The following is a 15425-nucleotide window of genomic DNA, read 5'->3' as shown; positions in this document are numbered from 1 at the left end:
CTCGCTCCCCACTCCCTGAAGTGGGATGGGGGAGAGAATCAGGAAAAAAAAATAAAACTCATAGGTTGAGATAAGAACAGTGTAATAGGACAGAAAGGAAGAAAATAATAATGATAATGATAATGATGATGATGATGATGATGATGATAATGCAAAAATAATAATAAAATAATTGGAATGTAGAAAACAAGTGATGCACAATGGAATTGTTCACCACACCCCAACCAACGCCCAGTTAGTTCCTGAGCAGAGATCTGTCCCCCAGCCCCACTCCCTCCAGTTTATATACTGGGCATGACATTACATGGTCTGGAATATCCCTTTGGCCAGTTTGGGTCAGCTGCCCCGGCTGTGTCCTGTGCCCCTCCAGCCTTCTTGCTGGCTGGGCATGAGAAGCTGAAAAATCCTTGAATTATTCTAAACACTACTTGGCAATAACTGAAAACATCCTTGTGTTATCAATGTTATTCTCATACCAAATCCAAAACATAACAGCATACCAGCTACAAGAAAGAAAATTAAAATTAACTCTATCCCAGCCGAAACCAGGACAGTCTCATAAACATGGCATGTAACTCTAAGACCAGAATCACAGGCTGGTATTGTTGGAAACTGGGGACTGCTGTGGTGGAAGTTTTCTGAGACTGAGACAAAAGGCAACTCCCAAGACTTCAAACATACACTTCTTCTCCTCAGCTACTAGACAATTTATCTGCTAACAATTAAAACTCAAGTATGAAGCAAATATACCAGTCAAGCTTTAGATTTATGATACCTCGAGTCTTACACCATACTGTTGCTTCTGACAGCCACAGTGTGGGATGGTTCTTAGTCTCCAGGTCAAGATGTAGCCTTGAGATTTCTTCAACAAGGGAGCCCAAGACCAAGGTAAAAATTTCTCTTCACCATACTCCACTGTGTTGGAGCTGGTGTCTATATATACTGTTTCTGTGGAGGAAGACTAATCTGGTCCAAAGGTGTTGATCCTTTCACAGGCTAGATCACCTTGCCAGTGCTGGTCTGCACCTCCATGTGGTTCTTACCACTTTGCAGATGCAGTACCCAACTGCACGTTGTAACATCTGATTTCTTCAACTAATTGCGGACTGTTATCTTAGTTTTAATGTTTTTACACATTTATGCCAAAGAGGCAGGTAATACAAAATATTTCACTTCCTACCTGAAATTGTGTAGTTTTGCGGTGTATCTATGTGCAAAGCAAACAGAATAATTTCCATTTTTCCTTCAAATGAAGCAGGTTTCTAATAATGTGGATGCAAGGCAAATAGGATATGTTCCTCAAATATATTTCTCATACAGGTCTGTCATTTGGTACCTTGAGACAAACTCAAGACGTCCCCATTTCCAATATCAACAGAAGCTCTTTGTGGGTAAAGCATCTACTTTAAATGAACAAAGAACGTGCTTCAGGTAGTCAACGTCAAAAGGACTAAAGGTATCGTGATGAGAAAGAACAGAGGATTTTGAGGACAGACTGTTTCAGTTAACAGATCTGTTATAAAAAATAATTATTTAGGTCCAGAACTGAACCAGCTCCTTCTATTTAAAAAGGATTCAGTATGTGATCATTATCAAACTTTTCTCTTTGTTGGGGAGTACACCATTTAAAATATTTCATAGTTTATATTCCTTCTCAGACTCTCTGGCTTACATCATGTACACATAAACATAAAGAAACTTATACTGGCAGAGGGGAGATGGCAATTCTTTGACATTGTGTAGTAATTGCTATGCGATTCTGTTGCTTACTACACTCTTTAGTAGACTATTTAAAAAATATTCAACATAACTACCATAAATATGAAATCGGAGACACCAATTCCTCTAATTCCTCTCGAAGAAAATCATTTTGCTCCAGCTTCATTTTACAGCAGAGCACATGGTGTTTAAGGTAAACCATTCTACACAAGACTAGCCATTTAGATCTGTACTAGTAAGACAGCTACATGCAGACAGATGACAAGCGTCATGTGCATTTGTTTCATGTATACACACAGACCTGAGGCTGCTACATGTCCCAGGTGTTTTTGGTCTCTTTCTTATGTGGGTATTTCTGTGAGTGGTAGGGGAGAAGGAGAAGCTTTTAACCATTTGGGGGGGCTATTTTGGAAACTTGATTGGAACGGTGGCTCTGATCAGGCTGACCAGTATCTTGCTAAATCTGACTGCACAACAAGTGCTACTGTATGGCCAGTCTGCTACACAGAGTTATGTTCTGTGCAGGGGCAGCAAGCGTCAACACAGCCATATCACACTAAAATCACCCAGTGTGTGCTATAGAAATCCACTCAGCCTTTCTGAAGACAAAGGTGGGATCCTTGTGGGAGTCTCAGGATGGTTAAGATTTTAAGTCAGAATCTGATACAGTTCACCAACAGTTTGATGCAGAAAATAACTGTTTAACCCAGAAGATGAAAAGGAACAGAAAAAACAAGAACACCAATTTGGAATGACATCTGTAGTACCACCATCAGTGCAATGCATCCGTTTGACATTTAGGGACCTATTAAACAGATGGGTTGCATATGGATTGCTCCAATGTTTGAAAAGAAGCAACATAATAAGACAAATCCAATGTGTAACTATAATGATAAACATTTTCATAATGATTCATTTATTAGACACTTTTTGAAAAGTATGCAAAGCATGAAGAATGCTACATGGACTAAAATAGCATGATAAAAATAGATGTTTTGGAAAGCATTTAGTACTCAAAAAAATGTCCATATTTTTCACCTTTTTAATTCCTATTTTTCTGTTCAAAGTTAATTGTTCACAATAATGAGAGCTGATCAAATTATTAGGTTTGTTTTGTTTTAGCCAAAAATATCTTGGACTTGGGAACTGTGAAAATAGATACATTTGTTGATTTCAGCTTCATTTGTGCAAGTAAAGTTTTCAGTTAAAACAACCCAAGAACTTCTTGAAATTTAGTTAAACTAAAAATAAAATAGTCAGGAGAATACCTTAAAAACATATCATTGGAGATAGTAGCATTAGATGTATTTTACTGACTATCACAAAGTGACAAAAGGGCTAAATCTATTTTCTCAATATTCAATTTGTTTAAAACTGAGCATCTTCACTACACTTTGAAACACAGATATGTTAAAGTCTCATTCAAGCACAAAAGTAATCTTAAATTTCAACATCTCCCAGAGATTAATTTGGTCAGATAGTAATTCTAATTAATCTTTCCTGGTTTTAAGAAATTTATGGGCTAATATTTTTTGCAAGTTAATATAAGGTCTTTCCTGTAATACTTTCTATTTTGCTTAGCTGAGTGTTTTCATCAATTTTAGTGAAGTAACTGTCAATTTTGGAAGAAGTTAAAACAAATGTATTGTGAAAATATTTTTCATACTGTTAAGGTTAGGCAGTAAAATTGATAGTGCATTATATAATGGGGTTAACTTAAACCAGAAGGTATTGCCAAAAATATTGGTTACACCATCATATGAGGAGTGTATTCAATTAAAAAAATGATGCTGACATAAAAGCCTTTTAAAAAACAAAGAAAATAAAAAGAATCAATACTGATAAGTAAAAAGTTTTATCAGTATTTCTTCTATTTAGTTTCTTCCCTTTTTTATTAAAAAGAAAAAAAAAAAAAAGGAAGAATTACTTTTATTTTCCTTCCTTTTTTTTGTCTAAATAAAATAGATCATCATGACAGAAATTTTCCTTTTAGGGAAAGATGTATCCTCATTCCTATAGAGGTCTCTTTATACTATACAGCCATGGTTAGTTATGTGTCACTAAGACTGTCCATTTGTTATTTCCCTGTATTACATGTCTTTTTTTAGCTACAGGTCATATAGGTGTGTCATCCTTACCTAACCGCAGACTACTGCTGACGCTTGTGCTTTCAGTACTTTTTCCCATCTGCCTGTCTGGGGGGCAGCAGGGCAGGATTTGCACAAAATTTCTTTCTCAGTATCCGGAACAGACTTGGATGTGGCCAACAGAGTGCATCCCATTTGATGGGAAGGGAAGTGGCCTGAGCAGCACTGACAGGCTCTGCCGTTGAGCCCTAGGGACACACACACCAATAAAGCTGGCAGGGTTGAGGTTAGTGGGAGAAGGAACTGACAAAAACTGAATTCTTGTTACTGGACTGGCATAAGGAATAACAACAAAACCCAGTGTCTCCAAACAGCAAGTGTGTGAAAAGGCATGTATTTTGGAATTGTGATTGATGTGGGGAGAGACCATTGGTGTCTGTTCACAGTACACAATATGTCACAACACATACTGTGAGCAAGAGCCCAGCTCACGTGGGCAGGTGGCAATGTCCAGATGCTGGACAGGCGGGTGAGTGGTGGCATTGGCATCCAGATCAGCCATGGGGGACTCCTTGGTTAGTGGGAGAAGTGTGGGTTGGCAGAAAAGCCAGTGTCATCCTAGAAGCCCATACGGGGACGGCTTGAGTCATTAGTCAGAGGATGCAGCATGTTGCTAATTACTGTGTTAAAAAGAGACATTGGTTGACTGTTTAAAAATATAAGTCCAGCTTTTCTTCCAGCTGACAACTTCAGCACTATCTTTGTTGGCAGATTAATTAATGTGACAGATAGCTGAACCAAATGTTCACAAATCCTAACCACTTTAAAAGTTTCACCAATAATTATTTTCAGACTCTTGGCTGCTATATTGTTCTTCTTTCAAACTCTGTAAATCAGGGATAAATGTTTAAGTAAGAAGAAGCGCTAGCTAGCTGTTATCTTCTTAGTACCTCTAAAAAGGAGTTACCCACCTCTGGTAGAGAAGTAATTTTTCTCACTCCACATCTAGAAGTTTTTTTGTAGTCACCTGATGCCAAGCATTTCAGTTTCTAAGTATCAATGCCTGTTTTGCATATTCTGATGTCTTACATCCTCCTTACCAAAATGATAGCTGAGAAACTTCTAGGTTTTTTTCTGCTCAGGTAAACACTTTAAGGTTTTTCCTAATTTGCCAGCAAATGTAAATAGTAATAAATTAAAAATTCTCCTATTGTGATTGAAATTGTGTCTTACATTCTTTATCTGAGTGTTAGCTGCTTAGCTACTGCTGCTTAAATGCAGAAGAGCATATATAATTCTTTTATTTTAACTAGGATAATAACTTTATTTTTCATCTTATCATCAAAGTATTATTGTTGAGTGGGGGAAAACATATACTAGTATTAGGATTCCATAGTAAACAGCAAATTAATGTTAGTTTGAGTAAATTTATGAGATTTACCTTTTAAGTTTTATACCTTATGTAAAAGGACTGAAGAAGCATTTGCTGAACATTAAGGGACAAGATACTTGTGTGATGTAAACTGGTGAGATCAATTTACTGAAATGCCAAGAAATGCCAGCTGATGAGCAGGCATAGAAAGCCTTCATGCTGAGTGCTAGAACAGGAAAATAAATACACCTTTGATTAAAGAAGGCTGATAGAACAGGAAGCAAATGCCTCTTCTAGAATAGAAGTGTAGTTTTCAGAATATTAATAATATTAATAAAAACTATTCTTCTCAAGCTTCCAGTACAAATATTCATAATCTGTAAAATCAGGTATTAATAATGTAGTTCATTTTCACCTCGTTTTCACCACCCATAAATGCCACAGGCTTTACCTGTGGAGCAGCAGAACTTGACAAAAGCTTATCTGCTGACACTTAACTTTTCTTTTTAAAAACACATTACTTGTGAGATTTGAGATAAATTTAAAGCTCTTCCAGACAGCTGAAAGTCTCAGATTTTATCAATCAATTTTTCCATAAAAACCAAGAATCGTATAAAAAGATTTCAATTTCTTTCTACTGTGGAGTGTAAGAATGCGTTTTGATGCTTTTCAGTAACTGTGAGCTTTCTGGAGGAGTTTTAGTTTTGAAAACTAGGAATCAGTTACAGCAAGTGGGTTCATGTAGCTGGGCCTTACACGTTTGTGTATATTTGATGGACACATGTTAAGAATCGTTCATGCCAGCACGCATTCTACCTAACACATATGAACCATCTTTTAAAAAATCTTTATAAAACCAGTATTTGGATTATTGTTGATTAGCAGCATTGCTTGCTCCCTTAACTCTTTCCAAATGCTCTCTTCCCTGATAGCTTAGTACATCACTGTATCTACTGCATTGGTGCTCTTGTGGAAATGTTAAATTAGTCTAGTCAATTGCTAGTAGGGAATTTTTGCATGGGAAAAAAAAACAAACGCTAAATAATACAAAAGAAGCTTCAGAACAGGGTGATCATGTACTTCTTTTTTGACAGTTGAGCAGCAAAACCATATTCTGTCTGAATTGAAGAACAGACTTGTCATATTTGTAATGAAATTATTAATGAAGTGAAAATGTTTACTTCTTCAAATCTACTTAGCTAATTGTGATCTATTTATGATAAATCTGCTTATGATATATGCAGAGAAAAGGCATTTGCTGAGGATGTTCTACTAAAGTGGCAGAATACCCTTGACTTACAAAACCACAATTCTGTTCACAGAAATTACAAGATAATTAAAAATCACTTTATTTTAGTAGGGCATCTGCTCAGACAGGCTCTATAAGCCTTTGAGTCTGTGAGACACACTTTCCAATAGAGTGTGTAATCTTTAGTTACTGATTACTTCTGCACTGGTCCTTTAGGGAGTCATACTTCTATATTTTGTCCATGAAGAGAAAACCAGGAAATGCCTAACATTGTATATATTCCATGTTATCCCTTATTTTCTAACATATATTATAAATAAGGTACATATGATACAAGGGAGGGAAATCCATATATCTGTCATCTTGCTGTAAAGGGAGAGAGAGAAAGAAACAGTAATTAAAATTTTTATTAGGAATAGTCTAACATGCCCTGGGCAGTGGCCATACCTCTGTAAAAATATCTGTGTAGTAACGTATGTGCTAGATTTATGTAGACATCAGAAACATTGGAATTGGATTGTGAAGACACACAAAAATAAAATTTTCCAAATTAAAAACATAAAGACATTACATTATTAGTCGGCTACTAAACCTGCTTCAGTAAATTATTTTCCATTTTCTTTGTTACATTAAAATTTAACGTGTTAACATTTTCTGTTATGTGCTCAGGGTAGCACTTCCTTTTTTATAAAAAGTACCTAAATACTCACATTTTTCAACCTGCACTAAATTTTAATGTATTTGCTTTTATTTTTTTAAATTATACAGGTAACATGCAAAGCCACACAACATGGCCAACTTATCAGAAATTAAGGAAGAATTCTAACACTCATTTTAATAATAATTATTTGTCTTTAACTTCTCCTGGATGAAATAATAGTTGGAAAAGAATAACAACTGCCATATAAAGTATGTTTGACTTCAAATAAACTTTTCCTGCCTGCCAGTCTCGTGGGATCAGTTCAGCAACTGGTTCAACTGCACAACTCCTGCGGAATCAAACAAATGCATTATAACACAGGTTTTAATATGTCAGCAGTCTCAGAGTGTGGAAAGATAGCATCAGTAGCATGAATTCTTACATGCTTTTGACACATAAGATGACAAGGAGAAAAAGAAGGTACAATATTTTTTATTTCTTTTATAAGCAGATCATTTTGAAAATGGAAAATGTGAATCATCCTTGAAAGAGGTTTTATAATAAGGATTCTTTTCTTTTTTTTTTTCAGGTGCATAATTAATTCTTACTTTTTCTTTTGCTCTGTCAGTGGATGTGACTTCAGATTTAAAGCTATTTTAAGGAGGAACTTGGATAATGCTAGTTGCTTCAGAAGGAGTACTAGCTCCTCCCATCCTTTTTTTGGGTGCAATCCACTGATATATGGAAGAGTGCCTCTGAGTATATGGCCAAGGAGAAGCAACAGCTCTTCTGCCTTTGTTAGGAGAATATTCTTATTATGTAAGTTAGTTCATTGTATAGATGACTAAATATTTTCCAGGGCTGAGGGCCATAGAGATCAGTTCTTAATTGTTTATTTAAGGAAATTAATATTCCAGTAAAATGAAAATATTTTTTTTAAACAAGTGATTCTTAAATACTCTCTCCCCAGTTTTTGTCCTGGGGAGAAGATGTAGCTCACCTTGAGGAGGAAGCAGTATGATCTTCACTCTGCCTTAAATTGAACTCTAATTGTTTTTCTTTTAAAAAATGTAACATTGGTTTATCTCTTCTTCTTTCAGAGGCTTGCAGAGTTTAATTGTCTCTCTGAAGTAACTTCTGCTCAAAGACTGAAAGTGTTACTTCTGAGCAGTCTTGTATGTCTCCTATCAATTAAAATATTGCTCCTGCCAAGACAGGTAACTGTTCTAATACAAAGTTCCCCATGAAGGCAGGAATGGGGAGACAAGAAGCAAAGACAAGGGCTTTTTCAATATTCACCACTTTCTCCCTGTTACTATTTTTAAGAAAGTAATGAACGCCTTCTGAAGGATCTAGTTCCTGTTGTTTTTTGAAACTAGGCTCTATCTCTGAAAATCCTTATAATTCAGGACATGATACATAAAAGTTGTCACTCTAAAGTATCTTCCTACAGTGCTTCAGTAAAAGTATTGGGGTCACTCTCTACTCCTGTAGACTTTTTGTTGTTGGTATCACCACTTGTTATGGTACCCTCACAATATGATTCTTGCTGCCTCTTCCTCCTGCTGCTTCAGACTTAGTCTGGTTTATGCTCTTCTATGACCCTTTTCCTTTTTCTCTGGAAGCCTCATTAGGCTTTAGCATTCCTCTTTCCATGCTGAAAGAGATAAGACCTATCACATATTTGAAATCTATTTTGTTTGGACAGAAGTGAGAAAGAACACACTTAAAGATAAGGTGAATAAAAATAACAGTATCTTGTGACCACTTAAATTTTATATAAAAGATAGGACTAAAATGGTCTTTTAGAGCCAGCCCAAGATAGAATCAAACTTATTTATGTAATTCCTGATATCCATTTGTCAAATTACTGTTTACATTGAAGATTGCACAGCTTCCTGGAGCAATGGTTTGGACAGGGTCTTTCTAAGAGAAAGGCAAAAGGACTACCTCAAAGAACTGGCCATCTTTCTAGTTACTCAAATATATCGTTGTGAATACTTCTGAATGGTTTTATCCTTTGCCACATGAATCACGAAGAATACATCCAATATTTTCATTCAGTATCAGCATCACATGAGAATATAAGAATATTAATTTTATAGCTGAAATCAGGTCAAAACCAAAGACAACTTCTGAAGTGGGTGTTCAGAACAATGCTGCTTATTTGTAGAGTTAACACACAATGAGCTATTTTGCATGAAAAAATACAAGTCAGATGGTGATTTAACAAAAGAATAAAGTGAGTATTTACTGCTGCAATCACTGAACTGTATGACAAATACCATCTCATAAGACCTGGGAAGGAAGAACACTCATAAGAAACACTGTTCACTAGTCCATGACATTTCTCAGTTTTGGGAAAATTGCAAAATATGTATTGAAAAACACATATTGTACTCTTTTTCCTCCTAATCATATTTTTGTAGCTGGCCAGTAAACAAGATGTTTGTGTTGTGGGAATGAAACACAAAACAGAATTAGTTCTGACTTATTAAATAGTAATACTTCTGCATAGTATTTGTTATCAATTTGTTACTGTTTTATAAACAGTCAAATTTAAGCACAGGAGAAATGTCTGAAAAAGAGTGGCCTGTGGTTTTACTTCCCTTCCCTTCCCTTCCCTTCCCTTCCCTTCCCAGTGAGTTATCCCTTCTAACTGATGTTTTTCTCTATATATGTTCCATAGTTAATTCCTGTTCCAAGATATCCCTTCATTCAAAGCACTTGCAAGACCTTTCACGGGTAACTGTCAGTGTACACACAAACATGGAAGAAAAAGTTACAAATATGCAGTTATGTGGTGTCCCTTTTACAGTGACACTGTTGTATAAAAGGGAATAAAACTAGAGGAGTCAGCTCAGGTCTTACTGACTGGAACATGAAAGACGTGATGTATGAAGGGTGGAGTGCCCCCACTAGTGCTTGGCTGTGATAGCTCCTCACTGTGGGCTGTGGGATACAGAGAGCTGGAACAGGGGTCAAGTCAGGAGACTTGAGATCTCTACCAAAGTTAGCCAAGCCCAGAACCAGGGAAGTATGAAGGAAACATGAAGATGCTTTGGGTAATTGATCAGGCCCATGCTGAAGAAGGATTGGGGGAATCATGTCTTAGCATGTTTGGTTATGTCTCAGCATCTAGTAGTTGAGCTGATGAAGTGCCTGATAATGGGCAGATGAATACCAGCTTGCATTATTTTAGGATGAAATTCCCTGCTAGGTGCAAGACAATCATAATCACCTTGTGTTACTTAACTCCCGGTTTACCTACTTAAGAAGTGATTATTGAGTTTCATGCTGATGCTGTATAATTTCAGGTCTCTGTTTTGTAACTTATTTCTGATAAAGCCAAACATGGCTATCTGCAGAAACACCACTGATCCATAAAGACTGCAGAATTGGACGATATATGAAAACAGCACTTTCCTCTTTTCAGACAATCAATCAATCAAACAAACAAACAAACAGCAATAATCAGTTAACAACTAGGTCCATAAAAAATCATTTCCTAATAGGAGCCCACAGCTAAATGCACATGGACATAAAACCTATGCTAGGCATAAAATGCAGAGGAGAAAAGCAGAACCATATTGCTCAGGGACAGATTGGTAATGATGCAAATGTCTTTCTCTTGCTACACTTTTCTCCTACCCAGTAGACTATCCTGCCTCCAAAATCTGGCTTTAGCTGTCTTCTGGATGCTTATTCATAATAAAAACAGGAGAAAAAAAAATGATTTGGGGGATACTTTATCTGGTCTTTGGTGTAAATTAGACCTCTTGACAATTGAATTTTATCCTACTGCTGATTCATTATTAAATTTTGAGCCATATAACTTACCCACTATTTTCCCCTTATTCTCGGTAGAGTAACAAATTACATCAGGTCTTCGTTTGCCAGCTTCATATTCAGTGCTAGATCACTTGTAGTGGCTCTTCTGTTGAGCAGATGTTGAATGGATCAACAATTGCAGCCCTTTTCTACCTTTATTAGCAAAGGAACAGTGATTTTACAATAGCAGAAATACCTTTTACTATTTTGTATTGAAGAATAGTGCAGGTCACAATCTGGCCTTTAATAAAGAGGCCATATAGCCATATTAAAACACCACTTGCAGAAAAGCAAAAATAATTTTTCTGTACTTGTAAATACAATTACTGTTTAAATACATCCCATTTCCTTTCAAACACTCGTTCACTAATGTCTAATAGAGATCACCATAGTTCAGAACTAAATTATTCATTTGGTTTGGTTTTTACATAGGAAGGACACATTACTTATGCACATTATAGTTATACAGCATAAAATGAAACATTTACATTTCTTTTGCAAGTTTAATGTGCAGTGTAAGTTAAGCTATCACCTAAATCATCTCTAGTATTCTACAATATGACTTAAGGACTCTGAATATTCAGCAGTATTGGCAAACTTTAGGCAAGGAATAACCCATTAGGAAGCTAATTCTGCTAAACAAAATGGTGCTGAGCACATCGATATTTTATTTTACCACCCATTTTCTGGAGTCCAGCTATTTTGTAGAGTTTTGAAGGGGCAATGGACAATAGTATTCCAGAGAATATGGAGAACTTGTGCACAGTGGGATAACAGTCAAATCAGAACTCCTATATAATATGTAGGCTCTAGATTTAATGTTCTGCATTTTGTCTTCATGAGAACCTGTCACTACCTAAAAGCCTAAATGAAGCCAATAAATGAAACATAATGTTGTCTGCAAACATGTTTGCAATGTATTCAGCAGTATTCCTTTAGAACAGACATGTAAACAAAGCTGTCTGTAAGGCTCAGTAAGACTAATTATTGGTGACATAGAGGGTAAGAGGACATCCTCTGCTTCTACAGACATGATCTGAAGCAATGAAGTTAACATGACCTTAACATACAGTGGTTATCCTGGGTCAGAACAAGAATCCATGGAGCAAAGTGCACGTCCTAACAGTAGCCTAGAGGAGTTGCAGTAACAGGTAACACTACAAATAGCAATACAACTACAGCATGATCTTAGTAGTGAAAGAAAGGACTACCTTCCTTTGGAAGTCATCTCTAACTTCAGTTTGTAGCTAGAAACTTCTTCAGGAAAATGCTACCTTAGCAGTTCTGTGTATACTGGATACCATACATTTCAGTTAATGCCAGGAGAGATTTGGGGCTTATGTGCCAGTACTGATCACAGTAGGTCTTGATTTTTTTATAGTAGTTGTGTGATGTAATTTTTGACCAGATAAACTTCACAATTTTTCAGGAGTTCCTGAACAGTCATAAATGAAGGCCTGTTCTTAAATAATTAGTTATGTTGGCATGCTCAAAACCAGAAGCTAGAATGAAACAATATATGAAAACCTGACTGCTTCTTCTCTCAATATCAAATGTTAAATACTGAAAGGGACCTGACTATGATCTACATTCACAGACCTGGCCGTCAGGTCTTGGAAACTGCTGAGAGTTATTTTTTTATGTTTTCACTGGGATAAATACATGGGTATGTTACTGGATAATAAGTTGGTATAAGTGGAAACTGTCAGTATTTGCTAGAACTGAATGTTCAGCATCTTGTCTGAATGACCATGTAGGCTTTTTGACTTTGAAGGAAGTGACAGAAATTACTTGAAATATATGCTAGAAGAAATAATGACCTCAGAGTGAAAGCATATGGCAGAAGATTGAGAAAGATATTTTAATCATTATGCTAAATTTCCAGTTGCAAAACTATTCCATATCAAACCCAACAAACCAACCAAAAAACAACCCCCAATGGATCTGTTCTTTTACCTTCTGCCATGGGAAAAATACAATTACTTTTATATGCTCCTGTAGGAGCAATGTGAGTGTGGGAAAATGATGTAATACTGCATTACATAACTGTTAACAGTATTGCCCCCAGATTGATGGAAAAATGCGATCATAAAAATAAGCTACTCTAAGTTAAATGAGAGGAAGATAAAGAAGCTTGAAAGTGTGATCATATGAAAAAGTAGAAGTAATAATATTATCTACAAAAATGAATAAATTTCTTTTTTAGTGAATAGCCTTGCTGAATATAATCTGATTTAAGTGAGTGAGAGCCCAGATACAAATGCAGCCAGAGGTTGTGGAAATATCTTTGATAGAATCATTTCTGTAGGAAAATACCACTCTCAACTAATAAAAATATTTTTAAAGTATTTTTAGAATACTTTCCTGAATTTTCTAGGGAAAAAATAATTGGGTAATAACTTTAAAAATTATGTTTTGATACTGTCTTTTGGTCTTTCATTTTGAAGTCCCTACATCTGAAAAAAAAATAAAGTTTGCTGTACTCTTAAGTTTAAAAAGATGGCAGTTTGAAATTTGTTAGGGTTTTTTCCCACCTACAAAAAAGAAATTTGTTTTTGCTTTTTTTTTAAATCCTAAGCAAAACAGAAAAGATTTTTTTTTCCTACAACACTGAATTGAAGAGAAAATACTGTAGACCATCCAGATTGTCAGACATAAAGACAACTAAAAAGCTTTTTTTTTTCTTATAAACTCTTTTAAAGCAAAATAAGTCACCTGAAAATGTCTGTGCCCTATGCCTGCCATGTGACTGATCTGTGAAAATCATATTTGGTGAAATTCTCATTCTTCTAAAAAATCTAGAATAGTAGTCCTTATCAAATTAGAAGAAAAGATGGAGGATTTCATAATGACTCATGAAGTCATATTTACCAAAAGTTTATTTTTTGTTCCACAGCACAGAATAGTTTATATACAATGAACCAGTGCAGTTCCTTTATAAAATGCAGACTAGAAGGCTCATACTGAGAGGCTTCACATTCTCCTTTACACACTGTCTTCTCCTGCACAAATCTACATGCCAGTTTACTCTGTGGAGCAAGGTGACATAGTAGATAATTATACCTGGTACTGAAAAGCATCCATAGTTCATACAGCATGAGAAATGAAACAGAATCTTCCTTACAGCAAAGGATTACCAATTCACAGTTGACTGTTGGTCTCTATGGTCACTGTCACAAAATGTTCCCATAAAGTTGTTATTTATTTTTTTACCTCATCACATGTAACTTTATAATATCACTTTGGGCTAGAGAAGTTTTTGCTCCATTTTTCAGCTAAGGAGTTAAGTTACAAAGAGAATAAATGATTCAACCTCTACTAGGAAGTAAATCAGTCTTGGTAGAATTTCTCTCACTAGGATAGACAGGTAGTTGTCAGAAATGCTCCAAATATCTCTGCTTTTGCCATGGGATGGTAAATTAGATGCTTCATAGTTTCCTTGTTTGTTAAGAAAATGTTAAAAAACCTTAGTGTAATTGAAAATCAGACCTCAACAGCACATCAATGGAAAATGCGACTATAATTTTTTCTGGAACTCCTGGGCCATGTCCCTTTAGCTATTGCTTATCCTTTAATCTGACTTAAAAGCTTCAAAATAAGCAAAATCTTAACAAAATAGTCTCAGAGATGTTGTTAAGGATAAACACAGGGAAGCAGTTTATCAGTTTCTCCTTAAGGCAGTACAGAGTTTATCAACTTTTCTATTTATCCTTATGTTATTGACTGGCAAGGGCAAAATGGAGTTGCACGTGTTTCAATATTTTAGGCTAAGCAGAAATGCCTTTGGTCAAGACTTCTCTGTATCACATGTAGAACTCTGAAAAAAATTGTCTTTCTTACTTTTCCAAGACATTATTTTTTGCTAACCTGTGCTGGTCTCAGCTCACCAATGGGCAATTTCAACTGAAAAAAAAAATATTTTATGTTAGAAACTTACTAGCAGTTTATGAGAGAATGATAAACAGGTGTCAAGGTGCATTTCAGATTTAATCATGGAAGAACACTGCAGCTGCAGTTGTGGAACATGTTCAATATTTCTTTCAGTACATGTTACAACAGCCCCTGTAAATTAAGCAAGAAATGTGGCTTATAAAACAAAAGACACACCAGCAGTTTCATGATTATTAGGTGCACATTGTCATTCAAGTTGGTAAAATACTTTTCTGGTGGAAACTTTGAAACATAGTATACGGTCAGACATGTTTTTAACATTTTGGCTAAGAGTTTGCCATGACTAATAAAAAAAGTCTTTGTTGTTTTTAAAATTATTTCAGACAGACCATCTTATTTAATTGTTTTTTTAATTACTCATCCTATATTTGGAATAGAACAATTCATCAGTATCAAATATTAGAGTAACATCTCAGTAACCCAATGAAATCAACAGTTCAACTCTCTGGTAGGATGTACAACCCATATTCTGCTCAATGTTTCAGGACAGAAGTTGGAATTCTGATGCTTTGGATAAGTAGAATTTTCCCTGTATTTGCTAGCTATATAATTTTTGAACTTGAGGATTTATATTTT

Source organism: Aquila chrysaetos, chromosome Z (assembly GCF_900496995.4).
Source record: "Aquila chrysaetos chrysaetos chromosome Z, bAquChr1.4, whole genome shotgun sequence".
Classification (NCBI taxonomy): Eukaryota; Metazoa; Chordata; class Aves; order Accipitriformes; family Accipitridae; genus Aquila; species Aquila chrysaetos.
Note: the sequence above shows the minus strand (reverse complement) of the source record.